The following is a 19,785-nucleotide window of genomic DNA, read 5'->3' on the forward strand; positions in this document are numbered from 1 at the left end:
GTCCAACTAGAGATCGATGAGTAAATGGAGTAGATAATACGAGAGGCCACAAGGGAAGACTTGGAGCTGAACGCACATAACACATAGAAGTATGTTGGTGATCCTGTCAAGGTCAACACCATGATGCTCATGCTTTAGAACGAGTTGGATATAGGTTTCAAGACCATATACCCGAATGCCATGGAGGTAAGAGTCTTCTTCCAGAAAGACACCATCAAACAATTTGGGGACACCATCACACAATACCAAGCTTGACCCCGATATGTGACCGAGAAGCATCAAGTGGATATTGCTGAGATGGACTTTCCCCAAACTCTAGAGTCGTAGTGTTGTGTCTTGTTAGGTTGTCTCTATCCTACTTTGTCTTATATGGGTACATTTGGAAAATGTAATATGATTTGTAAATATGTTGTAAGTGAAATTCCAAGTGTCAATATTGGAATATGAATAGTCATCATTTAATGTAATGTGTTATTTAGTGAAGAAGTTGAAGAGCCATGAGGAAAGTCAAAGAGTCACAAAGGGGAATGTCAAGGGTCACCCCACCCTTTGTTATAAATAGAACCTCATAACTCATAGAACACGCTTTTTGGAGCTAATATTTTGGCTAGGCTTAGGCTTAAAGAACGCTTAGGAGTATTGTGAAGAGCCTTGGCTTCTCCATGGTGTAGAGCGAGTATACTTCTTTGGAGGAGCATGTGTTTTTTACTGTAATGTTCCACTATTGGGGCTATTGGTCGTCAATGGTGTATGTATGAATGGTACTTTCACTTATAATAACAATATCAAAGCCAACATGATTTCATGCGTATGTTATTAATGTACTTGGACTATTTTGGTTGCATTAGCAATTTATGTTATTTAAATTATGCATATGATTATGAACTAATTTGTATGCATTAGTATGAATCATGTTGAATGCGTGTTGTTGGGTTAACTCATCACTTTAATTTGTGGACTATTCTGCATTTTAGATTGTGATGTCATTCCACTCATGTGTTCCTTTCAAGATGCGTACTATTAAATGTTTCTAAGGGGCACACTTCCTTTTCCCCTCAGTGTGTTAGAACCATCACGCATCACACTGGACTCTCCGTAGGATCACAAACTTGCTCTCACCTAAAGTTATCATACTTTACTCTGTGCACTATTGCCGTCAACCCATTACACTACCACCCACTGCTAGAAATCCTACTCCAAATGATGTGAGGTCTAGTTGGGACTTCATATCGAGGAGATCCCCTTAATGTTGGCACATCCAACATTGTCAACATTTCTGGCACTAGAAGAAGGGCTAGAAGACAAGTTGAGCCCTTGAAGTCTGTTTTGTATTTTTGCACATATTCATGACTTCTGTCGAAATCAAAACCCCGACATGTTTTTCAAACTCCACTCATTTTGAAGTTTCGGCGAGTATTTTAGATTACTTGTCCAAATGTAAGTTTAATGGCAAGGGTTGAACAACCTTGTCCAGGCACATAGTTACCTTTGTTGGTTTTTGTGACAGACATGATGTCCCATCTGATGATATTGTCAGTGGGTTGTTTGCTTTCATGTTCAAAGGGCGCACAAAGAAATGGTGTCACACATTTCTCGCAGCCTATATACACTCTCTTTATCACCTTTTTATAGAATTATGTCGCACTTTTTTTATTTATTGCTGTAAAGCCCATAATAGAAAAATCTTAAAATTTTGAAAATCACCTGACGAATCTCTTCAATATTTTCACAATCGTTTTCTTCACTATTGTTTTGAATTCCTTGAATATGAAGTTGAATGGGAATTCTTGGATGAAATATTTTGATATATTTTTCACGTTTATGAGAATCCACATGAATTAGAATCTTTCAAAGCTCTTCCAACATACCTCAGTGTTAGAGCTTCTAAATCTGAGATGAACAAGGTTTCTGTCCCAAGTGACCCTTCGGCCCCTTCCCATCAAACAACTCTAGCTCCACAGGTTGAGGTCGGAGAAGTTGGGAATGCACTTGTTAATCTCTCACCATATCCTCCTACCCCACCTGCTTAGGATTTCTACGCAGATTTGGACTATAACTTCAATGGTTGTCATGTGGTATTATCTCCTCAACCTTTGTCCTTCAATCCCTTTGATCCTCTGGATTTTGGTCTGTTGTGTTCATCTGTCTTAGATATCACATGTGATGTTCACAAGGATCAAGTTCTGGATGGAGTTGGTGTTGAACATCCAACTCGCGATATCATTTTTTATGAGTATGTGTGGGAGTCTGAACAAGAATGTGGTCAAAGATGACCTCCTTTTGTCTGCACTTCATCCTCTTTATCCTGACCTCTTCCACGATTCTATCAGTTTTTTCCATCTAGTGAAAATTCATTTCCAAATGTTTCTATTTTTTATCATTCATAGAACACATGGAATTCCAGTTTTTCATTTGATTGTGGAGAGGACAGATCTATCTTCCCTCATCCTCCCAATCTCTCATCTTACCTTTCCAGAAACACAGAGGGTGAAATTTATCGTTTTTCATCATCCCATCTATATGATTTGTTAGATCATGAGGATGTTGTTTTCCATCATCTTTAAGTTTATGATCATGGCTTTCGTGATATTTTCACTCATTTATTTGATCATGATTCTGATTTGTCCATTGTTGATATTTCTAAGCCACCAATCTTTGATGATCCATCTTCTGATGAATTGGAAGCTCCTCAAGATGTCGAGGCACTTCAGCCTGAGTTGATGGTTATGTCAAGTTCTTGTAGCATTGAGGTTAGTTCCACTTCTGATCAGAAATATGTTGAATCTTTCTAGGATCCTCATCACTTTGTTGTTCACATTGAAAATCAATATATCTTACCATTTTCACATCCTCCACCAGAATCACACAATCCTATTGCTCAAGCATTGGAGGAGTCATATGTAGCAAGCACTGTTGCGAAATGAAATTTTTCTTCTTTCTTTATGTTTGCTCATTTTTCAAGTTCAAAGGTGTGTACATGCTTGTCTTCCACTTTCAATGTATGAGGACATCATGATACATCTGCAGATTTCCTTTCATGTGCTTTCTGTTTTTACTTTACTGCGGATTCATTCAAGATTCAAATGTATTGGTTTAAATTGTTTTATATTTCTTATTTGTCGGTTTACTTGCATATATTTCTTGTTGACCATGCTCTTGCCTACACAGGCTAACCAATGGACTGATGGATGCATTGGAAGTATCACTTTATGTGAGTTGGCCTATGTTCTTCTTAGGTTAGGAGTACGAGTAGTGTTTACTATTCTTGTTTGTTTTATGATTTTCTTACTTTGTTTTTATTATCTTGCTTCTTTCCTTTATTTGTTTTATTTTTCACCTGTATATTAGTTTCCACATGAAACTGTGTTTGGCTTATTAGACAAGTAAGGTGAAAACCAAGAGGAACTTGTACAACTATCAACACTTGATTATCTGTCTATTCCCTCTCGTTGTGTGAGCCTTTCGTTTCTTCTAATCGATGATACCATAATGGAAAATATGTTCCTTTCAGAGAGATTCATGGTGAAATCACAATGCTTGCACTCTTAACTAGTACCGCCTACTCTAATCGGTTTTCTATTTTCAGTTAACCCTTGTCAACTCTGTCAAGTAGAGTAAGGAGAGGGGGGGAAATTAGCAACTATGTCATAGGTATAGATAAATATCCTTCTCTGAAGGGACAACCTCTTCTGCTCTCAATAATTTTGGATCCCTCTTCCGCCTCATGAAATAAATAAGTGCCTATGCACAATTCTTTGAAAAATGAAAATATTAAAAAAAATGGTGAAAGAAGAGAGAGGCTTCCTACGTAGAGAGGTGAAGCAAGTAACTCCACTGGGGTATTGTCTAGGCTCGTTGGCAGCAGAGCAATTCTTGTGTTCCTAAAGTGACTCCATCAGGGTATTGTACAGGCCTACTAGAAGTAGAGCAACACCAGAGATGAAATTAAAACTCTGACATTACATTTTACTTGTACATCTATATACCCCTCATCCCCAATTGAAACAACTCAATTTGACGTGGCTTGGTATTTGTGTTGCCGGTAAAGAGAATGGTAGGGACTACATCTTTAACCCAAGATAAGTGAAGAAGCTATGATAAACAAAAAACTGAAAAATACTTCCATAAGAGTTAGACTTGCTTTTCATGAGACAAACTCCATATAGAGAGCTAGAGTTCTGCCAGTGTGTCGCCAATGTTGCAATGCCTACAACCACCCTCCAAATTGTTTCCCATGCTTCAATTTTGAAGCCTTCCTTCTAAACCACAACAACTCATCTTACACTGATCCAGGTACTTGTGCTTCCACTGAGTCTTATTCTTTTCATCTTGGCTTTTGTTTTCTTACTTAGTTAATTTTCTAACCCACAAGCTGATCTCCTGACTTGGTCCCTTGACAGTTTCGGGCTTGCCTCAGAAAACTGTGTAATTCTTGAGGGAAATTGGCCTTACTCTTGGGAATTGTGCATTCCTTACTACGAGTGAGCCTTGAGCTCAAAAAATGCACAATACTAAATGGAAGCCAACCTTGAGCTAGGAAATTGAGCAGACAAGAGAGGTAGCCTATAGCCACTTAGCCCAGAAATTGTGCATACCCCATTGTGCTCAGAAACTACGCAATGCATGAACTAGAGAGTTGCCTAGTCCTTCCATAATTGCGAAATCTTTCTGGGAAAGGCAAGGCAGTTTTTCCCAAAAAAAGAAAAATAGAAAAAAAACATCCCTAAAAAATAGGCATCTATTTTTAGTAACCTGAAGGAGGCACTTGAGTTATTCTTAGAAATTGTCGCCAAGTGTCTCTTTTTCCTTAATTTTAGACATGCATGTCATAAACCCTAACTTGACCAAATCTATTTAATCAATGTTGCTAGAGCTCATTTTCACACTTGATCTTGGAGCTCTAACATTTCCACAGAGATAAAGGAGCCTTCGATGCGACCGTTGTCGCTTTTCCGAGTGAGTTTTTCTTTTCTCATCTTTTGCTGCTTTTTCTGTCCCTTTTTTTGTTTAGCTTGTGAGAGTGTTTTTTCACTTGTTCCTTGAACAACTATTGGCGTTTTAACTCATTTTAGATTGTAGAATTTATGTTTCAAGTTATAGATTTCCTTTCCCGAGTGTTGCATGTGTGTTCCCGTTTTCGCACCAATGGACATCGTTGTAGAAACTATCTTCACATGCTTCATTTTCCTTCAGTTTAATTGATTCCTACACTTGTTTCACATGCATGCATAAAAAAATAGTCATATCTGCACTCAACATCCTCTTGTTTTTCACACTCCCCATGGGAAGACCTAGGTCCCATTTCCTGATATCATAGTCCACTGCTTTCACTACACAATCTAGGAGCTCAAGGCCTCTGCCTTGGCTTTTGCAATTATACAAAGCTTGGCCTAGGCTGGCTCCAATTATGCATTGCATATTTCTAGGAGCCAACCTCCCAACTTGGCCATTGTGACTGCACAATGTGAAGTCTCTCCTGGCCTTGGCCCATACTGAACTCTACATTCCGCAGTTCCCATCATCAAGCTTCGTGAATCAATGTTAGGATTGCACAGTGTGTAGTTCCCATAGTTAGACAGTGACCTCTGTCAGCTAAAATGGTGCAATACTTTCCATCATGAGCTCAATTTTCTTCTTGATCTTGTCTTGAATTTTCTTTGGTTTTTTAGCTGACATTTTCTTGCCATGAGTATCCTCTATGACCCACAAGTACAACAGTTGTTGAGCATCTCTCTATTAGTCACAGTTAACATGACATCCAAGAGATTTGCATCAAAGGAAACCACCGAGAGCAATATTGGGGAATAAGTTTAGCAGATATCAGTGGATTTTACAGTATATGTAGATACTCAGTTGTTTCTTGACAAGGGTACAACATTGACATGGTAGCATATCAAATACACATTTGCAAAGGACTTCAAGGAAGACTTTGAGGATCGATAGGTTTATATTAGCATCCAACGGTTAGGGTTATACAAGGTTGCATGCAGGTACCCCACCTTCCTATGTGCGGACATCATCAGCTAGATTGACTCACACACATATGAACAAACTATGACATTGAGCAGTGCTAGCGGGAGAGAGCTTGTCACCTTCAAGGCTGAGAAATTTCAGCATATGCATCATTTATCCGATCTGGTGAAGTGCATGGACTAACTCTTCTATTACACCCATAGCTATGTGAACATGAGAGATATTTTCAACTGTTGGGCGAAAGAGCTATCAAATTTTAGACAAACACCTACCCATGTTTACAAGACGAAGTCCCTTATAAGGCTTACCAGTTCTTGATCATCTCTTCCTACAGAATATATGGTCAAGAGAAAACAGAAGTCTTTCTTGAAGGGTAGGTGATCTTACTGGACTAGTTGGTGAATGATGGGAGACCATTCAATTGGTTGGATTTATTGGCTCATTAGTTGAAGACCCATGTAGCTAAGGCTCAGAATCCACCCAAGAATGAGCAAGCAAGGTTTTACATGTATGCATACTTACTAGATGCAATTTGTGCCCAACAGTAGTTCCCTCGCATGAGCTGGACATGGACACCAAAAGAGACTTCCGTCAAAATCTATTATAACTTTCATTCCTATTGCAGCTATCGAGGAGTGATGGCAAGGCTAACTGACCATTTTATCATCTTGTTGTACAAGCTTATCTTTGAGCTGGATCCACTTTGCACGTCCCAAGAAGCAATGGAGGTGATAACATAGTAGATTGGTATGCCTCACCAGGTGGCACCTTCATCAAAGTGTTTGGTAGAGAAAAGCCTCTGCATGTTCTACCAAGGTTTGGCACTAGCAAGATGATCATGTAAGAATTCTCATACCACCTCGCTACAGGGTTGTCAACAGAGTCGCATAGGAAGAAGAAAGCTCCATGGCTCGCTCTTCCTTTGCAGATTGGGTTATATGAGATTAAGAGATGAAATATGTAGATGCCGAGGCTAAGGACAAAGTCAAATTCAAGTTTAGCACCAGGGAAAATTTTAGGGGCTAATATTCGCAGGTGGGCTAATTTTCCATGTTTTTTCCATAAAAAAGATTCGCCAATTTCCATTTTTTTCTAAAAGTGATTCGCCCACATTTTATAGTATAAAATTATTTTACCTTAAAAATCGCCAAACTTTTATATAGACTAATCTGAAATCATTAAAAATACAAATATTTTTACAAAAATATTTCCAAACATTTTACAATTTGCATATTATGGACTAGTAAGATTCACCAAGGTTTATAAAATTTAATATAAACTTCCATTCTTAAAATTTTCCTTGTTTGGCACCAAGGAATTCAATACATATGATCCCATGGTATTTGCAAGGACCACTATGCGAGAGTGTAATTTCCATGGATCCACGGTAAATTTCATTGGTCAGAGGAGCACCCAAAACAAAATTTTGTACTTCTTCATCCAATACCAGACAGCCACCCACAAGAGCTGACTGTGCCCCATTGCTAGAACATAATTCACAGAATCCAAATGATTTGTACCAAGTATATCAGATAGGAAACTATCTAACCACTTCGTGTGCACATGCCAAAGATGTTCTAGATGACTTAGGCAAGCAAGCTAATCTGATAAATGCCAATCTTAAATTGATGTATGATGAGCAGCAATCATAGAAGCAAGAAAAGAAAGAAAGGAGAAGAAGAAGACAAAAGAAAAAGGCCAAAGAAATTCCAAAATTTCATATAGATATGTCTGCACCCAACTATTGGGATCTAGAAGAGGAAGAAGAGGAAGCAAAAGGAGAAACAACTGCAAACAGTGCAGGAGAAGGTACTTCCAAAGACACTGGAAAATTAACCAGTGAATCCAGGACATTTAAATCTGATAAACCTTTTGAGTCCAAGAAGGAAGTAATGACTTTAGAAAAAGCTGCCTCCAAATTCCCATCTTTCATTTTGCCATCTATAAATAATCAGAATAAGGCACATATTTTGAAAGAAGTAAATAAATATCCTAGAGTTGAAGAAGACTTGTATGCAGCTAATACAAGTGGCTATATCCTAGATCTAGATAATTCTTCAAACCCTGGAGAATCAATCAGGATTTGGATAGGAGCATTATATCAGATGCAGGTTACTACAAAATTGGATAATATATCCATCATGGTCCTAGCAAAGAAAAGAATGACTGGAATAGTCTATGATTGGTGGATGGGACCATCTGAAGAAGAAAGAAGAGCCGTCATGGAAGCCGGACTGAGCACATTGGAACTTTTGTTGAAAACACAGTTCGTGCCAGAACCAGTGGATGAGAAGAAGCAAATCATAACTGATCTTAGCCGAATGGAATTGAAAGATCTGAAATATCTTGATCAATTCAACAAAGATTTCATGGCTAAGGTATTTAAAGCTAATCTCTCAAATGATGTGGCTCAGAAAATTTCATTTTTGTCAAAATTACCAGGCAATCTAGGAGACCTCGTAATGAAAGATCTAGATGTACAGAATAAAAGACTAGATCAAATATATTGGGTTGACCTTCTTTTTAGAGTTACAGAGAAAGTAAAATATCTATGTTGGCAAAAGAAGGCGCACGACATCACTCCCAGTTCTGATGTCTGCAAAATAATGCTACCATGGACGCCTTTCAAAAAGAAGAAGAAAACAAAGAGGTATGGTAGATTCAAACCCAAGAAAGTCTCTAATCCAAAAAAGCCTTTCAGAAAATATAAATTTTTGAAGAAAAGATCCAGACCTCGAAACAACAACTGTTGTTTCATCTGTAAAAAAGAAGGACATTTTGCAAGAAAGTGTCCCCAGAATTCATCTAGTAAATTAAAAGCATGTATAGATATAGAAGAATTTCAGGATGATTGGTCAATTGTAGATTCAGAAGACGATGTTTCAGATGTATATATCTTAACTGAAATATCAGATGCTGAAGAGGAAGAAAATGTTCAGAAAATGAATTTTTGTCCGTCATGTTCTGATGATGATTTCTCAGAAGAAAATCATTACAGTGAAGAGGAGAGTGACACTGATTATGAAGTCACAAGTGAGACATCAGATGACTCAGATGATGAATCTGCAAGTGCAGTATCATTATCAGTCAAACAAGGTAAGCAACCTGTGCTACCTTTGCCAGAAATAAATGCTTTTTGTCCATTTGAAAAAAGAACAACAGTTTCATCAAGTCTTCCACCACCAGAGATTAAAAGAACAGAAGAAAATACATTGTTGAAAAAGATAGTCAAAACCAATAGCCTTATATATATCCCGGTACAGGTACAGGTAAAGAATGAATGGATATTTGTAGATGCATTTGTTGATACTGGTGGTTCAAATAATTTGGCTAGACCATCTTTATTCAAATCTCTGTGGAAACCACTGAAAAATATTTTGGTTTCAGAAACAATTGGAGGATCTGTTAGTTTAACCCATTATGTAGACAACATTTCTTTGAAAGTTGGGGGGAGTATTGTTAAGATTTCTGCAATTCAGCATTTTGATCCCTCAGCCAGTTTAATGTTGGGAATGCCATTTCTAAATTCTGTGCTTCCGGTAACAATCAGCTAGGATAAGCTGATTATCAATTTGAAAAAGAAAGCTACTTCTGTTCCTAGACTATATATTGCAAATTCAGAATCTAGGTATGAAAATAGCCAAAAAAGAATAGGAGCCAGAAAGCCACAAAAGGATTCTGATGATTGGCAGGAAGTCCTGCAATTTTATGAAAAAAGAGCAGAATCTAAAACAAAGCAATTGGCATGTATTGATCCCAACTGGTCTACAGAACAAGGTGATATCCATCAAAGACTTCTAAAGAGTTGCTCAGAAAACCCACAACAGTTTTGGGAAACAGAGAGCCCAATGCAAGAGATCATAACCTTGCATGACAATGGAGTCAAAGGTAAGATGATTCCCTACACCCCTTCAGATGAGTAGGAAATAAAGAAGCAGATAAAAGAACTGCTACAGATGCAGCTCATTGAGTCGAGTGAGTCTCATTATGCTTGCTCATCTTTCCTTGTGAGGAATCACTCTGAGATAGTCATGGGTAAACCAAGAATGGTGATAAATTATAAACCCCTCAATGCCATTACTCGGAGCTTTAATTATCCATTGCCAAGGCCTGAGACAATCATGCAAAAAATTCAACATAGCAAGGTGTTTAGTAAGTTTGATATGAAGTCAGGGTATTATCAGATTCAGATCTAGCCAGAAGACCACATAAAACTGCTTTCATTTGTCCAACCGGATTTTACCAGTGGAAGGTTGTTCCTTTCGGTTTAAAAAACGCCCCTGCATTCTTCCAGCGAAGAATGGATTTTATTTTTGCTAAATATGATTTCATTGTAACATACATAGATGATATTCTTATTCATAGTCCAGATGTACATACTCATATAGAGCATTTAGAAATTTTCCTGAAAGAAGTTCAACAACATGGTATAGTCCTGTCAGAAAGAAAAATGTCTTTATTCCAAGATAGTATTGATTTTCTGGGAATTAATGTTGTCAATGGTGCAATCCAAATGCAACCTCATGTGTTAACAAAATTGACACAATTTCCTGATGAATTGAAGGATACCAAGACGATTCAAATATTCTTGGGAGTATTGAATTATCTTCACAAGTATGTTCCAAATTTGACAGAGAAGATAGCGCCGATCAGAAGACATCTCAAACAGGGATGGTCACAAGAAGCAACAGAAGTTGTTAAAAGATTGAAAGAAGAGTGTCAACACCTGCCAAAGCTTCAGCCACCAGGTGATGGTTTACTCATTCTTCAAACTGATGCTTCTTTAGATTTTTGGGCAGCTGTTCTATTAGAACAAAGAAAGGACAGTGAAGGTAAATCTGAAGAAAAACTTTGTGCATATGCTTCTGGTGAATTCACACCTAGCAAGAAGAATTATTTCATAGCCGAAAAAGAAACATTGGCTATATTCAACGGGATACAGCGATTTGAGGTATATCTTACTCCCGTAAAATTCTTGACCAGAACAGATTCAAGGAATTTCAAATATTTTCTATCTGCCAAAATATCAAGACAAATTGCTAAGGGAAGAATTCTAGCTTGGCAGATCTGGTTCCAGCAATTCGATTTTGAAGTTGAGTGGATCCCAGGAAATTCCAATTTTATGACAGATTCGCTAACCAGATACATGAATAAGGCATTCATAACTTGTACAGGTTCATTTTTTGATATTCCAGGCAAAAGTCCAAAGGATGATAATTTTGCTACTTTTGTAGATAGATTTAGAATGTTTGAAAGTCATGCAGTTCATCTTGCAGAAGAAATAAAAAAGTGGTAGGAATGTGGTTGAGAAGAAATACTTGGATAAGAAAATGTCAGGCATGGCAGTCCAAGAATTAGGTGTTTCTCTGGGCCTAGATGACACATTGGTAAAAGTATTTCCTTTGCCAAATATGAAGGTGAAACTATTTTTCAGGAGTTTATCTGATTTATGGTCTAGTGTTTACATTAATGAAATGATCTAGACTCTCAAAGTTTTAAATTATTATCAGATCATTGGAGGAATTGATTTTGCCCTCAGTATCTTTACAGGTGCAAAACTGATGGATCTTGAAGAAATTCCTATCAAACCTGAGTTAGAAAAATATATTGTGTCTTTAAAGATCCCTAATATTTTTGAAGAATTGGAAGCCTCTTTCTTGTAGAGATATGATGAAAATTATGCAGTCAACCACACTTTCCCGCAATATGAGATATTTGAAGGATTTGCTGATTGGGAGATCAGAGGAGGTTTATGCAGAAAAAAGCAAACTACCAGGGTATCTCAGTGAATTCAAAGGACATTGCAGTATCTCAGAACTTTCTCATACCCTTGGGATTTTCACAGCTTAAGATTGAGAGAAAGCATTGATCCTAATCCATTTGCACAGGTGTTCAGCCATGAAAGAATTGGAGAGATAGAAACCAGCAACAATCAGGAGATGATTAAGCAGCATGCCGACTGGTTTCATGAATTTGGTAATGTATAGCTGATAGAAAAACTCCAGATTCTAAATAAAATGGATGACTTAAAAGGAGAACCGAAAGCTTTAAAATTTGTAATTAATCAAAAGGCTTTAGTAACCATAATTGCTAGATCTCCTAATTGGAATAATAATGTCATTCATATTATCAGTCTGATGATCTTAAAAATAATCTGCACTTCAATTATTTTCGAGCAAGGATGGCAGCATAAAGACTTTATGAGTGATAATCACAGATCATGGGTTCAACATGCCATAGAAGGTTCCACAAACATGTTTCAGATTTTTAAGTGGGAACTATTAGACGGCATCGAGCTGGCAGTTCAAAGATCACCAGCAGTAAGAAATGTCTATAAAGATTCCTTTCTAGACATAGAGATAAGTGCTTTACCTTTTCTTAACAAGTGGGAAAAACAGGAAGCCATGTACACGCCTCAGCAACCGGGCCTCCACAAGATAAAGACGAATACGGAAAAGGGAGAATCTTCAAAAGCAGCATCTCGAAGGACAATAATGTTAGATAAAGATGCCAAAGGAAAAGATGAAATGACAGATGCCCAGGACCCAGAAGCAGATATCGACGAAGAATATAATCGGTTGATAGACCACCACTATCAACGAATATTGGATGAGTATGAGCCATCACCAGGATCCTCAGAACGAGACGATTCGGATAGGAGTCTGATGGGACCATGGTAGAACCTTTTGCTAGCAATGTGATAATGTGGTCACATGTTGTAGCAGGAATCTTTGTACTGGAAAAGATTGAGTAGACACTGTTGGTGAAAGAAATACCGACAAGACCCTCAATAATTTCCTTTTTACGTCATCTCTTAGGTAGGATAGATGCTTTAGGAAGTCTATATAAGAAAGAGTCTGCAGAAGTTCAAGGCATCGCTTGACAGAGCATTGCTTGAGAGAGAACTCTGAGACTTATTTTTGTAATAAGCTTTATGTATTCTGTTTATTTTTGTTAATATCGAAGCCTACTAGGCTGCCTATCTGAGGATAGTTCCTGTATCCAAAAGAACCTTGAGATGTAAGGCGGTGGAGTTTTGAAGACCCATGGAGAGAGGTCGTGTTGCTTGCGCATGATCGGTTGAGGATGGTTGCTTGTCTCAAATCTGTTGTTTAGAAAACTTCGACTTTAATTAGAAGTAAGTCTGAATGCACCAAAGCTTCATCTTATTATCTGCTCAGATTGTCTGCATATTTAGTATGGTTAATCTCTGTCTTTGTTGAGTTGTCACCCGCTATTCCACTCAACAGAGACAGAGATTAACCATACTAAATATGCAGACAATCTGAGCAGATAATAAGATGAAGCTTTGGTGCATTCAAACTTACTTCTAATTAAAGTCGAAGTTTTCTAAACAGCAGATCTGAGACAAGCAACCATCCTCAACCGATCATGCGCGAGCAACACGACCTCTCTCCACGGGTCTTCAAAACTCCAGCGCCTTACAGCTCAAGGTTCTTTTGGATACAGGAACTGTCCTCAGACAGGCGGCCCAGTAGGCTTCGATATTAACAAAAACAAACAGAATACATAAAGCTTATTACAACAAGAAGTCTCAGAGTTCTCTCTCAAGCAATGCTCTGTCAAGTGATGCCTTGAACTTCTGTAGACTCTTTCTTATATAGACTTCCTAAAGTATCTATCCTACCTAAGAGATGACGTAAAAAGGAAATTATTGAGGGTCCTGTCGGTATTTCTTTCACCGACGGTGTCTACTCAATCTTTTCCAGTACAAAGATTCTTGCTACAACATGTGACCACATTATCACATTGCTAGCAAAAGGTTCTACCATGGTCCCATCAGAATCCTATCTGAATCGTCTCGTTTTGAGGATCCTGGTGATGGCTCGTACTCATCCAATATTCGTTGATAGTGGCGGTCTATCAACCGATTATATTCTTTGTCGATATCTGATTCTGGGTCCTGGGCTTCGGTCATATCCTCTTTTCCTTTGGCATCTTTATCTAACATTATTGTCCTTCGAGATGCTGCTTTTGAAGATTCTCCCTTTTCCGTATTCGTCTTTATCTTGTGGAGGCCCGGTTGCTGAGGCGTGTACATGGCTTCCTGTTTTTCCCACTTGTTAAGAAAAGGTAAAGCACTTATCTCTATGTCTAGAAAGGAATCTTTATAGACATTTCTTACTACTGGTGATCTTTGAACTACCAGCTCGATGCCGTCTAATAGTTCCCACTTAAAAATATGAAACATGTTCGTGGAACCTTCTATGGCATGTTGAACCCATGATCTACAATTATCACTCATAAAGTCTTTATGCTGCCATCCTTGCTCGAAAATAATTGAAGTGCAGATTCTTTTTGAGATCATCAGACTGATAATATGAATGACATTATTATTCCAATTAGGAGATCTAGCAATTATGGTGACTAAAGCCTTTTGATTAATTACAAATTTTAAAGCTTTAGGTTCTCCTTGTAAGTCATCCATTTTATTTAGAATCTGGAGTTTTTCTATCAACTTTAAATTGCCGAATTCATGAAACCAGTCGGCATGCTGCTTGATCATCTCTTGATTGTTGTTGGTTTCTATCTCTCCAATTCTTTCATGGCTGAACACCTGTGCAAATGGATTAGGATCAATGCTTTCTCTCAATCTTAAACTGTGAAAATCCCAAGGATATGAGAAAGTTCTGAGATACTGCAATGTCCTTTGAATGCACTGGGATACCCTGGTAGTTAACTTTTTTCTGCATAAACCTCCTCTGATTTCCCAATCAGCAAATCCTTCAAATATCTCATATTGCGGGAAAGTGTGGCTGACTGCACAATTTTCATCATATCTCTGCAAGAAAGAGGCTTCTAATTCTTCAAAAATATCAGGGATCTTTAAAGACACAATATATTTTTCTAACTCAGGTTTGATAGGAATTTCTTCAAGATCCATCAGTTTTACACCTGTAAAGATACTGAGGGCAAAATCAATTCCTCCAATGATCTGATAATAATTTAAAACTTTGAGAGTCCAGATCATTTCATCAGTGTATACACTAGACCATAAATCAGATAAACTCCTGAAAAAGAGTTTCACCTTCATATTTGGCAAAGGAAATACTTTTACCAATGTGTCATCTAGGCCCAGAGAAACACCTAAATTCTTGGACTGCCATGCCTGGCATTTTCTTATCCAAGTATTTCTTCTCAACCTCATTCCTACCACCTTTTTTATTTCTTCTGCAAGATGAACTGCATGACTTTCAAACATTCTAAATCTATCTACAAAAGTAGCAAAATTATCATCCTTTGAACTTTTGCCTGGAATATCAAAAAATGAACCTGTACAAGTTATGAATGCCTTATTCATGTCTCTGGTTAGTGAATCTGTCAAAAAATTTGAATTTCCTGGGATCCACTCAACTTCAAAGTCGAATTGTTGGAACCAGATCTGCCAAGCTAGAATTCTTCCCTTAGCAATTTGTCTTGATATTTTGGCAGATAGAAAATATTTGAAATTCCTGGAATCTGTTCTGATCAAAAATTTTACGGGAGTAAGATATACCTCAAATCGTTGTATCCCGTTGAATATAGCCAATGTTTCTTTTTCGGCTATGAAATAATTCTTCTGGCTAGGTGTGAATTCACCATAAGCATATGCACAAAGTTTTTCTTTAGATTTACCTTCACTTTCCTTTATTTTTTCTAATAGAACAGCTGCCCAAAAATCTAAAGAAGTGTTAGTCTGAAGAATGAGTAAACCATCACCTAGTGGCTGAAGCTTTGGCAGGTGTTGACACTCTTCTTTCAATCTTTTAACAGCTTTTGTTGCTTCTTGTGACCATCCCTGTTTGAGATGTCTTCTGATCGGTGCTATCTTCTCTGTCAAATTTGGAACATACTTGTGAAGATAATTCAATACTCCCAAGAATCTTTGAATCGTCTTGGTATCCTTCAATTCATCGGGAAATTGTGTCAATTTTGTTAACACATGAGGTTGCATTTGGATTGCACCATTGACAACATTAATTCCCAGAAAATCAATACTATCTTGGAATAAAGACATTTTTCTTTCTGACAGGACTATACCATGCTGTTGAACTTCTTTCAGGAAAATTTCTAAATGCTCTAGATGAGTATGTACATCTGGACTATGAATAAGAATATCATCTATGTATGTTACAATGAAATCATATTTAGCAAAAATAAAATCCATTCTTCGCTGGAAGAATGCAGGGGCGTTTTTTAAACCAAAAGGAACAACCTTCCACTGGTAAAATCTGGCTGGACAAATGAAAGCAGTTTTATGCCGGTCTTCTGGCTGGATCTGAATCTGATAATACCCTGACTTCATATCAAACTTACTAAACACCTTGCTATGCTGAATTTTTTGCATGATTGTCTCAGGCCTTGGCAATGGATAATTAAAGCTCTGAGTAATGGCATTGAGGGGTTTATAATTTATCACCATTCTTGGTTTACCCCTGACTATCTCAGAGTGATTCCTCACAAGGAAAGCTGAGCAAGCATAATGAGACTCACTCGGCTCAATGAGCTGCATCTGTAGCAGTTCTTTTATCTGCTTCTTTATTTCCTGCTCATCTGAAGGGGTGCAAGGAATCATCTTACCTTTGACTCCATTGTCATGCAAGGTTATGATCTCTTGCATTGGGCTCTCTGTTTCCCAAAACTGTTGTGGGTTTTCTGAGCAACTCTTTAGAAGTCTTTGATGGATATCACCTTGTTCTGTAGACCAGTTGGGATCAATACATGCCAATTGCTTTGTTTTAGATTCTGCTCTTTTTTCATAAAATTGCAGGACTTCCTGCCAATCATCAGAATCCTTTTGTGGCTTTCTGGCTCCTATTCTTTTCTGGCTATTTTCATGCCTAGCTTCTGAATTTGCAATAAATAATCTAGGAACAGAAATAGCTTTCTTTTTCAAATTGATAATCAGCTTATCCTGGCTGATTGTTACTGGAAGCACAGAATTTAGAAATGGCATTCCCAACATTAAACTGGCTGAGGGATCAAAATGCTGAATTGCAGAAATCTTCACAATACTCCCCCCAACTTTCAAAGAAATGTTGTCTACATAATGGGTTAAACTAACAGATCCTCCAATTGTTTCTGAAACCAAAATATTTTTCAGTGGTTTCCACAGAGATTTGAATAAAGATGGTCTAGCCAAATTATTTGAACCACCGGTATCAACAAATGCATCTACAGATATCCATTCATTCTTTACCTGTACCTGTACCGGGATATATATAAGGCTATTGGTTTTGACTATCTTTTTCAACAATGTATTTTCTTCTATTCTTTTAATCTTTGGTGGCAGCAGACTAGATGAGGCTGTTGTTCTTTTCTCAAATGGACAAAAGGCATTTATTTCTGGCAAAGGTAGCACAGGTTGCTTACCTTGTTTGCCTGATAATGAGACAGTACTTATAGATTCATCATCTAAATCATCTGATGTCTCATTTGTGACTTCATAATCAGTGTCACTCTCCTCTTTACTGTAATTATTTTCTTCTGAGAAATCATCATCAAAACATGACTGACAAAAATTCATTTTCTGAACATTTTCTTCCTCTTCAGCATCTGATATTTCAGTTAAGATATATACATCTGAAACATCGTCTTCTGAATCTACAATCGACCTATCATCCTGAAATTCTTCTATATCTATACATGCTTTTAATTTACTAGATGAATTCTGGGGACACTTTCTTGCAAAATGTCCTTCTTTTTTATAGATGAAACAACAGTTGTTGTTTCGAGGTATGGATCTTTTCTTCAAAAATTTATATTTTCTAAAAGGATTTTTTGGATTAGAGACTCTCTTAGGTTTGAATCTACCATACCTCTTTGTTTTCTTCTTCTTTTTGAAAGGTGTCCATGGTAGCATTATTTTGCAGACATCAGAACTGGGTGTGATGTCGTGCGCCTTCTTTTGCCAACATAGATATTTTACTTTCTTTGTAACTCTAAAAAGAAGGTCAACCCAATAAATTTGATCTAGTCTTTTATTCTGTACATCTAGATCTTTCATTACGAGGTCTCCTAGATTGCCTGGTAATTTTGACAAAAATGAAATTTTCTGAGCCACATCATTTGAGAGATTAGCTTTAAATACCTTAGCCATGAAATCTTTGCTGAATTGATCAAGATATTTCAGATCTTTCAATTCAATTCGGCTAAGATCAGTTATGATTTGCTTCTTCTCATCCACTGGTTCCGACACGAACTGTGTTTTCAACAAAAGTTCCAATGTTCTCAGTCTTGCTTCTATGACGGCTCTTCTTTCTTCTTCAGATGGTCCCATCCACCAATCATAGACTATTCCAGTCATTCTTTTCTCTGCTAGGACCATGATGGATATTATCCAATTTGTAGTAACCTGCATCTGATATAATGCTCCTATCCAAATCCTGATTGATTCTCCAGGGTTAGAAGAATTATCTAGATCTAGGATATAGCCACTTGTATTAGCTACATATAGGTCTTCTTCAACTCTAGGATATTTATTTACTTATTTCAAAATATGTTCCTTATTCTGGTTATTTATAGATGGCAAAATGAAAGATGGGAATTTGGAGGCAGCTTTTTCTAAAGTCATTACTTCCTTCTTGGACTCAAAAGGTTTATCAGATTTAAATGTCCTGGATTCACTGGTTAATTTTCCAGTGTCTTTGGAAGTACCTTCTCCTGCACTGTTTGCAGTTGTTTCTCCTTTTGCTTCCTCTTCTTCCTCTTCTAGATCCCAATAGTTGGGTGCAGACATATCTATATGAAATTTTGGAATTTCTTTGGCCTTTTTCTTTTGTCTTCTTCTTCTCCTTTCTTCCTTTTCTTGCTTCTCTGATTGCTGCTCATCATATAGCAATTTAAGATTGGCATTTATCAGATCAGCTTGTTTGCCTAAGTCATCTAGAACATCTTCGGCATGAGCACACCAAGTGGTTAGATAGTTTCCTATCTGATATACTTGGTCCAAATCATTTGGATTCTGTGAATTATGTTCTAGCAATGGGGCACAGTCAGCTCTTGTGGGTGGCTGTCTGGTATTGGATGAAGAAGTACAAAACTTTGTTTTGGGTGGCCATTTTCCTCCTTTTACAAATCTATGATTTGCATACTGAAATTCCTCAACTGGCGGGAAAGTATTTACATAAGTTCTAAACATCTTATTTACAGCAAAAAACGGCTTTTCTTCTGGTATGTACAATGATTAGCAGACAGTGGTGTACTAGTGGAAGTACTAGGCTCCTCTGGTATAGGAATATGACGATAGAAAGATCTTCTTCCACTACTATGGATTGGTTCATGTTCTGCTGGTAACACATGTTTTTCTGGCAAAACTATTGGTCGTGGTATTCTGGGTTGGCTTGGAATGATTTTAACACAACCATCTGATACAAACATTCTTTTGATCATACTATTTGAACTATCTGCGGCCAGAGACTTATATTGAATGTACCAGTCATTAGGCAAGGCTTCTTTATCATAATGAACACCTTCAATCTGTGCATTGCCTACTCCTACTGCAACACAATCCTTTAACACTGGCTGTTTTAACTTAGGATGTACTGTATTAGTTAACTGAAAAGAGGTCTGGACTATTACAGACAAATATTCACTATCATCAACCATTGATAGACCTTGCACTCCAATCAAGGCTTTCCAACAATCTTTAAGATGGACATCGGTTAGACTGATTGCATAATCAGGGTAGATTGTTCCATGTTGACATCCCGAGGAAAGATTTCCCAATATGGTTCCTATTCGGGCATGATCATATATATTGTGCCTTGTATCAAAAAGTTCTGCTATACATGGAGTGTTTAAACCATGACG

This window comes from Pinus tabuliformis, chromosome Q, assembly GCF_031772625.1.
Source record: "Pinus tabuliformis cultivar Carrire ecotype Pingquan chromosome Q, CPIR1, whole genome shotgun sequence".
NCBI classification, from domain to species: Eukaryota; Viridiplantae; Streptophyta; class Pinopsida; order Pinales; family Pinaceae; genus Pinus; species Pinus tabuliformis.